Below are 9,856 nucleotides of genomic sequence, written 5' to 3'. Positions count from 1 at the left end.
TTGGCTATAGATACATTTCAGGCAGGATGATTGCTTTCCGTCTGATGCAGAGGACAGAACAAAGGAGGGATACATACAGAATAAAACAGAAACAAATTCAGAGCAGATATCAGGAAGAGCTTTCTTCCCCCCTTTTTTTCTTTAATGTTGTAAAGTCCACTAAAACGTGCTGACTGCCTCCCAGAAAAAAAGGGTTGATGGGACAAACTAAGGCACTCTGGTCAAATCCAAGAAACAATACAATGGTACTCTGGGGAGAGTGGAAACTTAAAAGGTGAGATGTCTTGATAAACTGGAATGAGTTGGAGGGATGTGGGGTGAAACCACATAAGTAATATGATAGGGAGGTATTTGGAAATGGAGTTTCAGAGGCATGCTGCCATAACAGTATGAGAATTTTAAAGCTTGTTCACAAGCAGTTAATGTAAACAACACAATCAGTTGTTCATGGGATGGTGAATTTCCCCTTCTTCATTCAACTCCTTTTCCAAAATTGAACATGAATTAATTTCTTCTGTGTCTGATGAATGAAAAGTCCACCGAAGCATTTGTGTTGAAAATTAGATCAGATATTTTGCAAGGAAGTTCTTATATCTGTTTCTAATGATCTTATTCTTGTTTGGGAGAAGGAAGAAAAAAAGAGTTTTCACTAATGTGCAACCATTTGTCTGATGCACAAAATATAGCATCTACCTAAAACTGTTGACACTGGCAAGCTAGGTTATTAAAACTGCAGCAACAGCAAACTGGCTTCTGAAAGCAAGGTCATTCAGCCAAATAATGTCCTATTTCTCCACTATAGATATGATTTTGGTACTGTGATATTCCTCTGAAGGAGGAGAGGTATGGCTCTATTTGCGGGTGGCTATGAGGCAATGGCACCCCACTCCAGTACTTTTGCCTGGAAAATCCCATGGATGGAGGAGCCTGGTAGGCTGCAGTCCAAGAGGTCGCTAAGAGTCGGACACGACTGAGTGACTTCACTTTCACTTTTCACTTTCATGCATTGGAGAAGGAAATGGCAACCCACTCCAGTGTTCTTGCCTGGAGAATCCCATGGACAGAGAAGCCTGGTAGGAGGCCATCTATGGGGTTGCATAGAGTCGAACATAACTGAAGCAACTTAGCAGCAGCAGCAGCAGCATGAGGCTAGAAACATTTACATTCAGAAAACTAATATCATGGCGTCCGGTCCCATCACTTCATGGCAAACAGATGGGGAAACAGTGGAAACAGTGTCAGACTTTATTTCTGGGGGCTCCAAAATCACTGCAGATGGTGACTGCAGCCATGAAATTAAAAGACACTTACTCCTTGGAAGGAAAGTTATGACCAACCTAGATAGCATATTCAAAAGCAGAGACATTACTTTGCCAACAAAGGTTGGTCTAGTCAAGGCTATGGTTTTTCCTATGGTCACGTATGGATGTGAGAGTTGGACTGTGAAGAAGGCTGAGTGCCAAAGAACTGATGCTTTTGAACTGTGGTGTTGGAGAAGACTCTAGAGAGTCCCTTGGACTGCAAGGAGATCCAACCAGTCCATCCTAAAGGAAATCAGTCCTGAATATTCTTGGAAGGACTGATGTTGAAACTGAAACTCCAATAGTTTGGCCACCTGATGCAAAGAACTGACTCATTGGGAAAGACCCTGATGCTGGGAAAGATTGAAGGTGAGAGGAGAAGAGGATGATAGAGGATGAGATGGTTGGATGGCATCACAGACTTTGATGGACATGAGTTTGAATAAACTTCAGGAGTTGGTGATGGACATGGAAGCCTGGCCTACCGCAGTCCATGGGGTCACAAAGAGTCAGACATGAATGGGCAACTGAAATGAATGAGGCTAGAAATGGGAGGAGGGCATGGCAACCCATGCCAGTATTCTTGCCTGGAGAATCCCATAGACAGAAGAGTCTGGTGGGCCAGAGTCCATAGGTTTGCAAAGAGTAGACATTAGTGATGTGACTGAGCAGCAGCAGCATGAGGCTAGAAATGAAGGGGATGGGAAGAAGAAGACCTCTGAGTGATATCTCATTCCTCCGTGTTCCTTCTCTTCCTGACCAGAAGGGAATGAGAAAGCAGATAGATATCACATAATTGCACAAGCCCCAGGAGACTGAAGGAATTGATGCCTTGGGGTCCATCATAGCACATTTAGGCATTTTTCTCTAGTTAGAGGACACTTGTTTTCTAGATTACAGACTGATTTATTGAAAGTGCATTGTCTCTTCTTTTTGGTTTAGATATAAATTTGGAGGTGGTTCAGTTCAGTTCAGTTCAGTCGCTCAGTCGTGTCTGACTCTTTGCAACCCCATGAATCGCAGCACACCAGGCCTCCCTATCCATCACCAACTCCCAGAGTTCACTAAGACTCACGTCCATCGAGTCAGTGATACCATCCAGCCATCTCATCCTCTGTCATCCCCTTCTCCTCCTGCCCCCAACCCCTCCCAGCATCAGAGTCTTTTCCAATGAGTCAACTCTTAGTATGAGGTGGCCAAAGTACTAGAGTTTCAGCTTTAGCATCATTCCTTCCAACGAAATCCCAGGGCTGATCTCCTTCAGAATGGACTGGTTGGATCTCTTGCAGTCCAAGGGACTCTCAAGAGTCTTCTCCAACATCACAGTTCAAAAGCATCAATTCTTTGGCACTCAGCTTTCTTCACAGTCCAACTCTCACACCATACATGACCACTGGAAAAACCATAGCATTGACTAGACGGACCTTTGTTGGCAAAGTAATGCCTCTGCTTTTCAATATGCTATCTAGGTTGGTCATAGCTTTTCTTCCAAGGAGTAAGCGTCTTTTAATTTCATGGCTGCAGTCACCATCTGCAGTGATTTTGGAGCCCAGAAAAATAAAGTCTGACACTGTTTCCACTGTTTCCCCATCTATTTCCCATGAAGTGATGGGACCAGATGCCATGATCTTCCTTTTCTGAATATTGAGCTTCAAGCCAACTTTTTCACTCTTCTCTTTCACTTTCATCAAGAGGCTTTCTAGTTCCTCTTCACTTTCTGCCATAAGGGTGGTGTCATCTGCATATCTGAGGTTATTGATATTTCTCCCGACAATCTTGATTCCAGCTTGTGATTCTTCCCGTCCAGCGTTTCTCATGATGTACTCTGCATAGAAGTTAAATAACCAGGCTGACAATATAGCCTTGATGTACTCCTTTTCCTGTTTGGAACCAGTCTGTTGTTCCATGTCCAGTTCTAACTGTTGCTTCCTGACTTGCATATAGGTTTTTCAAGAGGCAGGTCAGGTGGTCTGGTATTCCCATCTCTTGAAGAATTTTCCACAGTTTATTGTGATCCACACAGTCAAAGGCTTTGGCATAGTCAATAAAGCAGAAATAAATGCTTTTCCTGGAACTCTCTTGGTTTTTCGATGATCCAGCGGATGTTGGCAATTTGATCTCTGGTTCCTCTGCCTTTTCTAAAACCAGCTTGAACATCTGGAATTTCATGGTTCACGTATTGCTGACGCCTGGCTTGGAGAATTTTGAGCATTACTTTACTAGCGTGTGAGATGAGTGCAATTGTGTGGTAGTTTGAGCATTCTTTGGCATTGCCTTTCTTTCGGATTGGAATGAAAACTGACCTTTTCCAGTCCTGTGGCCACTGTGGAGTTTTCCAAATTTGCTGGCATATTGAGTGTGGCACTTTCACAGCATCATCTTTCAGGATTTGAAATAGCTCAACTGGAATTCCATCACCTCCACTAGCTTTGTTCATAGTGATGCTTTCTAAGGCCCACTTGACTTCACATTCCAGGATGTCTGGCTCTAGGTGAGTGATCACACCATTCTGATTATCTTGGTCGTGAAGATCTTTTTGTACAGTTCTTCTGTGTATTCCTGCCACCTCTTCTTAATAGCTTCTGCTTCTGTTAGGTCCATACCATTTCTGTCCTTTATCGAGCCCATCTTTGCATGAAGTGTTCCCTTGGTATCTCTGATTTTCTTGAAGAGATCTCTAGTCTTTCCCATTCTGTTGTTTTCCTCTATTTCTTTGCATTGATCGCTGCGGAAGGCTTTCTTATGTCTCCTTGCTATTGTTTGGAATTCTGCATTCAGATGCTTATATTTTTCCTTTTCTCCTTTGCTTTTCACTTCTCTTCTTTTCATAGCTATTTGTAAGGCTTCCTCAGATAGCCATTGTGCTTTTTAGCATTTCTTTTCCATGGGGATGGTCTTGATCCCTGTCTCCTGTACAATGTCACGAACCTCCATCCATAGTTCATCAGGTACTCTATCTATCCCTTAAATCTATTTAAAATCTAGTCCCTTAAATCTATTTCTCACTTCCACTGTATAATCATAAGGGATTTGATTTAGGTCATACCTGAATGGTCTAGTGGTTTTCCCTACTTTCTTCAATTTCAGTCTGAATTTGGCAAGAAGGAGTTCATGATCTGAGCCACAGTCAGCTCCTGGTCTTGTTTTTGTTGACTGTATAGAGCTTCTCCATTGTTGGCTGCAACGATTTCGGTGTTGACATCTGGTGATGTCCATGTGTAGAGTCTTCTCTTGTGTTGTTGGAAGAGGGTGTTTGCTATGACCAGTGCATTTTCTTGGCAAAACTCTATTAGCCTTTGCCCTGCTTCATTCCGTATTCCAAGGCCAAATTTGCCTGTTACCCCAGGTGTTTCTTGACTTCCTACTTTTGCATTCCAGTCCCCTATAATGAAAAGGACATCTTTTCTGGGTGTTCTAAAAGGTCTTGTAGGTCTTCATAGAACCGTTCAACTTCAGCTTCTTCAGCATTACTGGTTGGGGCATAGACTTGGATTACCGTGCTTTTGAACGGTTTGCCTTGGAAATGAACAGAGATCATTCTGTCTTTTTTGAGATTGCATCCAAGTACTGCATTTTGGACTCCTTTGTTGACCATGATGGCTACTCCATTTCTTCTAAGGGATTCCTGCCCGCAGTAGTAAATATAATGGTCATCTGAGTTAAATTCACCCATTCCAGTCCATTTTAGTTTGCTGATTCCTAGAATGTTGACGTTCACTCTTGCCATCTCATGTTTGACCACTTCCAATTTGCTTTGATCATGGACCTGACATTCCAGGTTCCTATGCAATATTGCTCTTTACAGCATCGGACCTTGCTCCTATCACCAGTCACATCCACAACTGGGTATTGTTTTTGCTTTGGCTCCATCCCTTCATTCTTTCTGGGGTTATTTCTCCACTGATCTCCAGTAGCATATTGGGTACCTACCGACCTGGGGAGTTCCCCTTTCAGTATCCTATCGTTTTGCCTTTTCATACAGTTCATGGGGTTCTCAAGGCAAGAATACTGAAGTGGTTTGCCATTCCCTTCTCCAGTGGACCACATTCTGTCAGACCTCTCCACCTCTCCGCCCGTCTTGGGTGGCCCCATGGGCATGGCTTAGTTTCATTGAGTTAGACAAGGCTGTGGACCTAGTGTGATTAGAATGACTAGTTTTCTGTGAGTATGGTTTCAGTGTGTCTGCCCTCTGAGGCCCTCTTGCAACACCTACTGTCTTACTTCTGTTTCTCTTACCTTGGTTGTGGAGTATCTTCACGGCTGCTCCAGCAAAGCGCAGTGGCTGCTCTTTACCTTGAATAAGGGGTATCTCCTCACTGCCACCCCTCCTGACCTTATAGAGGATGAAAATGAGCCAGTTGGTCCTAACTGGAATTGAGCTAACTTGTGATCCTCTTTACTCTGGTGCATAAGGACTGAATGGGGAGTAGGAAGTCTCAGAGGCATGGTGAGTTATTTATTTTATTTCCTCTTTCACTTTCATTCCTACATCACTGAGAAAATAGGTGGTCCCAATTCCTTCAGGGCTGTCATGATCACCTAAACCTCCTGTCAACTGGCTCATTCTTACTTACCTCTTTCTCAAGTGTGGAAAGAACTGCCATTTTCCAACATAAATAAATCACTCATTTTAATGCTTGTTTCAGAAAATATAGTGAAGAGAAAAGAAGAAAGCAGCAATCATGCAAAACCTTCCTATATCTTGGGAATAATTACTGTTAAAATGTTGACATGCTTCCTTCTGGTTATTTTTTCCCATGCCCATGTATGTTTTCATGATTGAGTTCAGATTATATATATAAATACAAATTATTTTTTAACAGCCTTTTATCTTAAATGTGCTCCTATAACATTACAAGTTTTTCAAAGGTGTGCTTTTGGATAGCCTTATCTTATCCCATTAACTGAATACATCAACATTTCCTGTAGATTCCTTTGTGATTAAGCCTTTCCTTTTGATTGCATCTATTGTTTTTATGACTATAAATATTGTAATCATCCTGGGCTTCCCTGGTGTCTCAGTGGTAAAGAATCTGTCTGCCAATGTAGCAGATGCAGGTTCTATCCCTGGGTTGGGAAAATCCCCTGGAGAAGGAAATGGCAGCCCACTCCAGTATTCTTACATGGGAAATCCATTGACAGAAGAGCCTGGCAGGCTACAGTCCATGGGGTCGCAGAAGAGTCAGGCACAACTTAGCAACTAAACAATAACTAATCATCATCTTTGGGCATGTGTCTTTGTAGGCATTTCTGACTGTTTTCTAAGATGAATTCCTAAATAAAGAATGAATAGGTAAAAACATGTGGTGACAAAAAGACAGTTTTTTTTTTTTTTCCCCCAACCAAATTGCATTTCAGAACAGAGGTACCAGCTTAAATTAATAACAGCCTGCCCACCTCACCCTCACCAGCACTCTGCACCCTCATTTTTAAAAAGAACTCTGGTAATTTTAAACACAACAACAACAAAATGGCATGCTATCTTATATTTCACTTTTGTGATTACCAGTAAAACTGAACATTTTTTATTTCCTTTTTTTGTGACTCACCCCCTACCCCTTCATGTCTTATGGTTACTGTGGCCACCATGAGAAGTGCCCCCAGGCCTCCTAGTACAGCAGGAGCCTTGACTGAGGTTCCCAAATGGAGCACTCTGAAATCCCTGGCTTGCTCATGCTGAGGTCACACCACTGATGGGCTGCTTCCTGCCAATGGCCGAGTGTGGAGTGCACTGGGGATACTGAGGCAGATCCACTCCTAGGAGAAACAGAACTCCTCTGTTATCTGAATCTGACTCCTCTATGCCTTTTGGACCCTCCCTTAGACTAGAGGCAGTCTACACCCTTTTTCTCCATCTCTGATGACCTTCCCAGGCTAGGCTCCCTCCTGATTCCCTCTCACACAAGCTGTTCTCCTAATGTTATGAGTTAAATTACATTCCACCCAAATTCATATTTCAAAGTTGTATCCCCCAATACTTCAGAACCTGACATGCTTCAGAAATAGTGTTGCTGCAGATGTAAGTAGTTAAGCTGAGGTCACACTGAAATAGGATGGGCCCCTAATCCAAAATGACAGGCTTCTTCTGTAAAGAGCACCATGTGAAGATACAGATGCTTACAGAAGAAGATGGATTGAGGACAGGAGGGGAAAACCATCTACAAGCCAAGAAACCCCCAAGACCCCTAGAAATTAGAGGGAAGGTATGGAACAGACTCTTCCTTAAAGCTCTCAGAAAGAACCAACCTGCTGACCCTTAGGTATCCAATTTTTAGTCTCCAGATCTGTGAGACAATAAATTCCTGGTGTTTAAGCCACCCAGTTTGTGGCATTTTGTATGGTAGTCTCAGGTAACTAATATACCTAATAAAATTGTCCTAGTTTTAATTCTTATTGTCTGCACCTTGGGCCCCTGAAATAAGATAAGCTTTACATGAGCTTTTGGGCTTCCCTCGTAGCTCAGTTGGTAAATAATTCGCCTGCAATGCAGGAGACCCCGGTTTGATTCCTGGATCGGGAAGATCCCCTGGAGAAGAGATAGGCTATCCACTCCAGTATCCTCGGGCTTCCATTGTGGCTCAGCTGGTAAAGAATCTGCGTGCAATGTGGGAGACCTGGGTTCGATCCCTGGGTTGGGAAGATCCCCTGGAGAAAGGAAAGGCTACCTACTCCAGTATTCTGGCCTGGAAAATTCCATGGACTGTATAGTCCATGGAGTCACAAAGAGTTGGACACGACTGAGCAGCCTTCACTTTCACTTTATATGAGCTTTTAATATTTTGAATATTAAACCTTCATCATATCTTGCAAATACTCTTCTAGCTTATATGCATTTACATTTAGTTTATACTATTTTCATGGACAAAAAATGATAATGTGTTTGAATTATCAACAATCTCATGGGGTCTTTCTTTCCCTTCCTTCCTTCCCTCCCCCTTCCTTCCTTCCTTCTCTCCTTTGGTCTTGCTTTCAAGTGTTTCCATGCTGGAGACATGATAGATATTCACCCATTTGGTTTTTGCCTGATTGTTAAGATCTGGCTTTTACACTGAACTCTTGGGTATATTAAGAACTTCGTATGTGTAGTGAAACATGAATCCTATGTTATTGTACCAAGTCTTTTCCCTTTCAAAATGTTTAGCTGTTCATACGTATGTATTCTCCATATGAAATTTTGAAACATTTTTCAAGTATGCTAAAAGAAGAAAAATCTGTTGATTTTTTTTATTGGATATGCTTTAAGTAAGCAACTCAATTTGTCAATAATGAATATGATTACAACATATAGTTTTGCCATCTGAGAGTATTCTGTCTCTAATTATTCAATAATTAGTTTATATTTTTCAGGAATGATTTGGTATTTTTTTTCCATAGTTTTCTTGCGTGTGTTGCTAACTTTAAAGTATTTTATGGAGTTTGTTTTTATAAATATCACATTTTCCATGATATTTTCTAACTAGTAAGAAGAAACATTATTTATTTCTACATAATCACATCATGCTCAACAGCTTTTATGAAAATATCTCATTAATTTCAATTTTGGAAACTTAGCACATTTTTTAGAATAGCCTCCACAGTGGTAAATCTTACAGAAACAGGCTGTGAGAGCTGGAAGATTCTAAAGGTCATCTCACCCTTTCATTTTATAGGTGATCCATTAGGGAGCCCCAGCACCATGCTCTAAATATTGTGAAATTAAGGTCTTGGAAAGGCCCCACCCCATCTTCCTAGAGATCCTTAAACTAAATATCAAACAGTTCAATATACACACATGATTTAACATTTGTGAATAATTATAGTAATAAATACATTCAAGATCAGGAGGGGTGGCTGTGAGGAGATACCCCTCATCCAAGGTAAGAAGCAGCGGCTGAGCTTTGCTGGAGCAGCCGTAAAGAGATACCCCACATCCTAGGTAAGAGAAACTGAAGTAAGATGGTAGGTGTTGCAAGAGGCATCAGAGGGCAGACACACAAACCATAATCACAGAAAACTAGTCAATCTAATCACATGGACCACAGCCTTATCTAACTCAATGAAACTAAGTCACTGTGTGGGGCCACTCAAGATGGGTGGGTCAAGGTGGAGAGGTCTGACAGAATGTGGTCCACTGGAGAAGGGAATGGCAAACCACTTCAGTATTCTTGCCTTGAGAACCCCATGAACAGTATGAAAAGGCAAAATGATAGGATACTGAAAGGGGAACTCCCCAGGTTGGTAGGTGCCCAAATTGCTACTGGAGATCAGTGGAGAAATAACTCCAGAAAGAATGAAGGGATGGAGCCAAAGCAAAAACAATACCCAGTTGTGGATGTGACTGGTGATAGAAGCAAGGTCCGATGCTGTAAAGAGCAATATTGCATAGGAACCTGGAATGTCAGGTCCATGAATCAAGGCAAATTGGAAGTAGTCAAACAGGAAATGGCAAGAGTGAACGTCGACGTTCTAGGAATCAGCAAACTAAAATGGACTGGAATGGGTGAATTTAACTCAGATGACCATTATATTTACTACTGCGGGCAGGAATCCCTTAGAAAAAATGGAGTAGCCATCAT

The sequence above is a fragment of the Bos indicus genome, chromosome 11 (assembly GCF_029378745.1).
Source record: "Bos indicus isolate NIAB-ARS_2022 breed Sahiwal x Tharparkar chromosome 11, NIAB-ARS_B.indTharparkar_mat_pri_1.0, whole genome shotgun sequence".
Lineage (NCBI taxonomy): Eukaryota > Metazoa > Chordata > Mammalia > Artiodactyla > Bovidae > Bos > Bos indicus.
Note: the sequence above shows the minus strand (reverse complement) of the source record.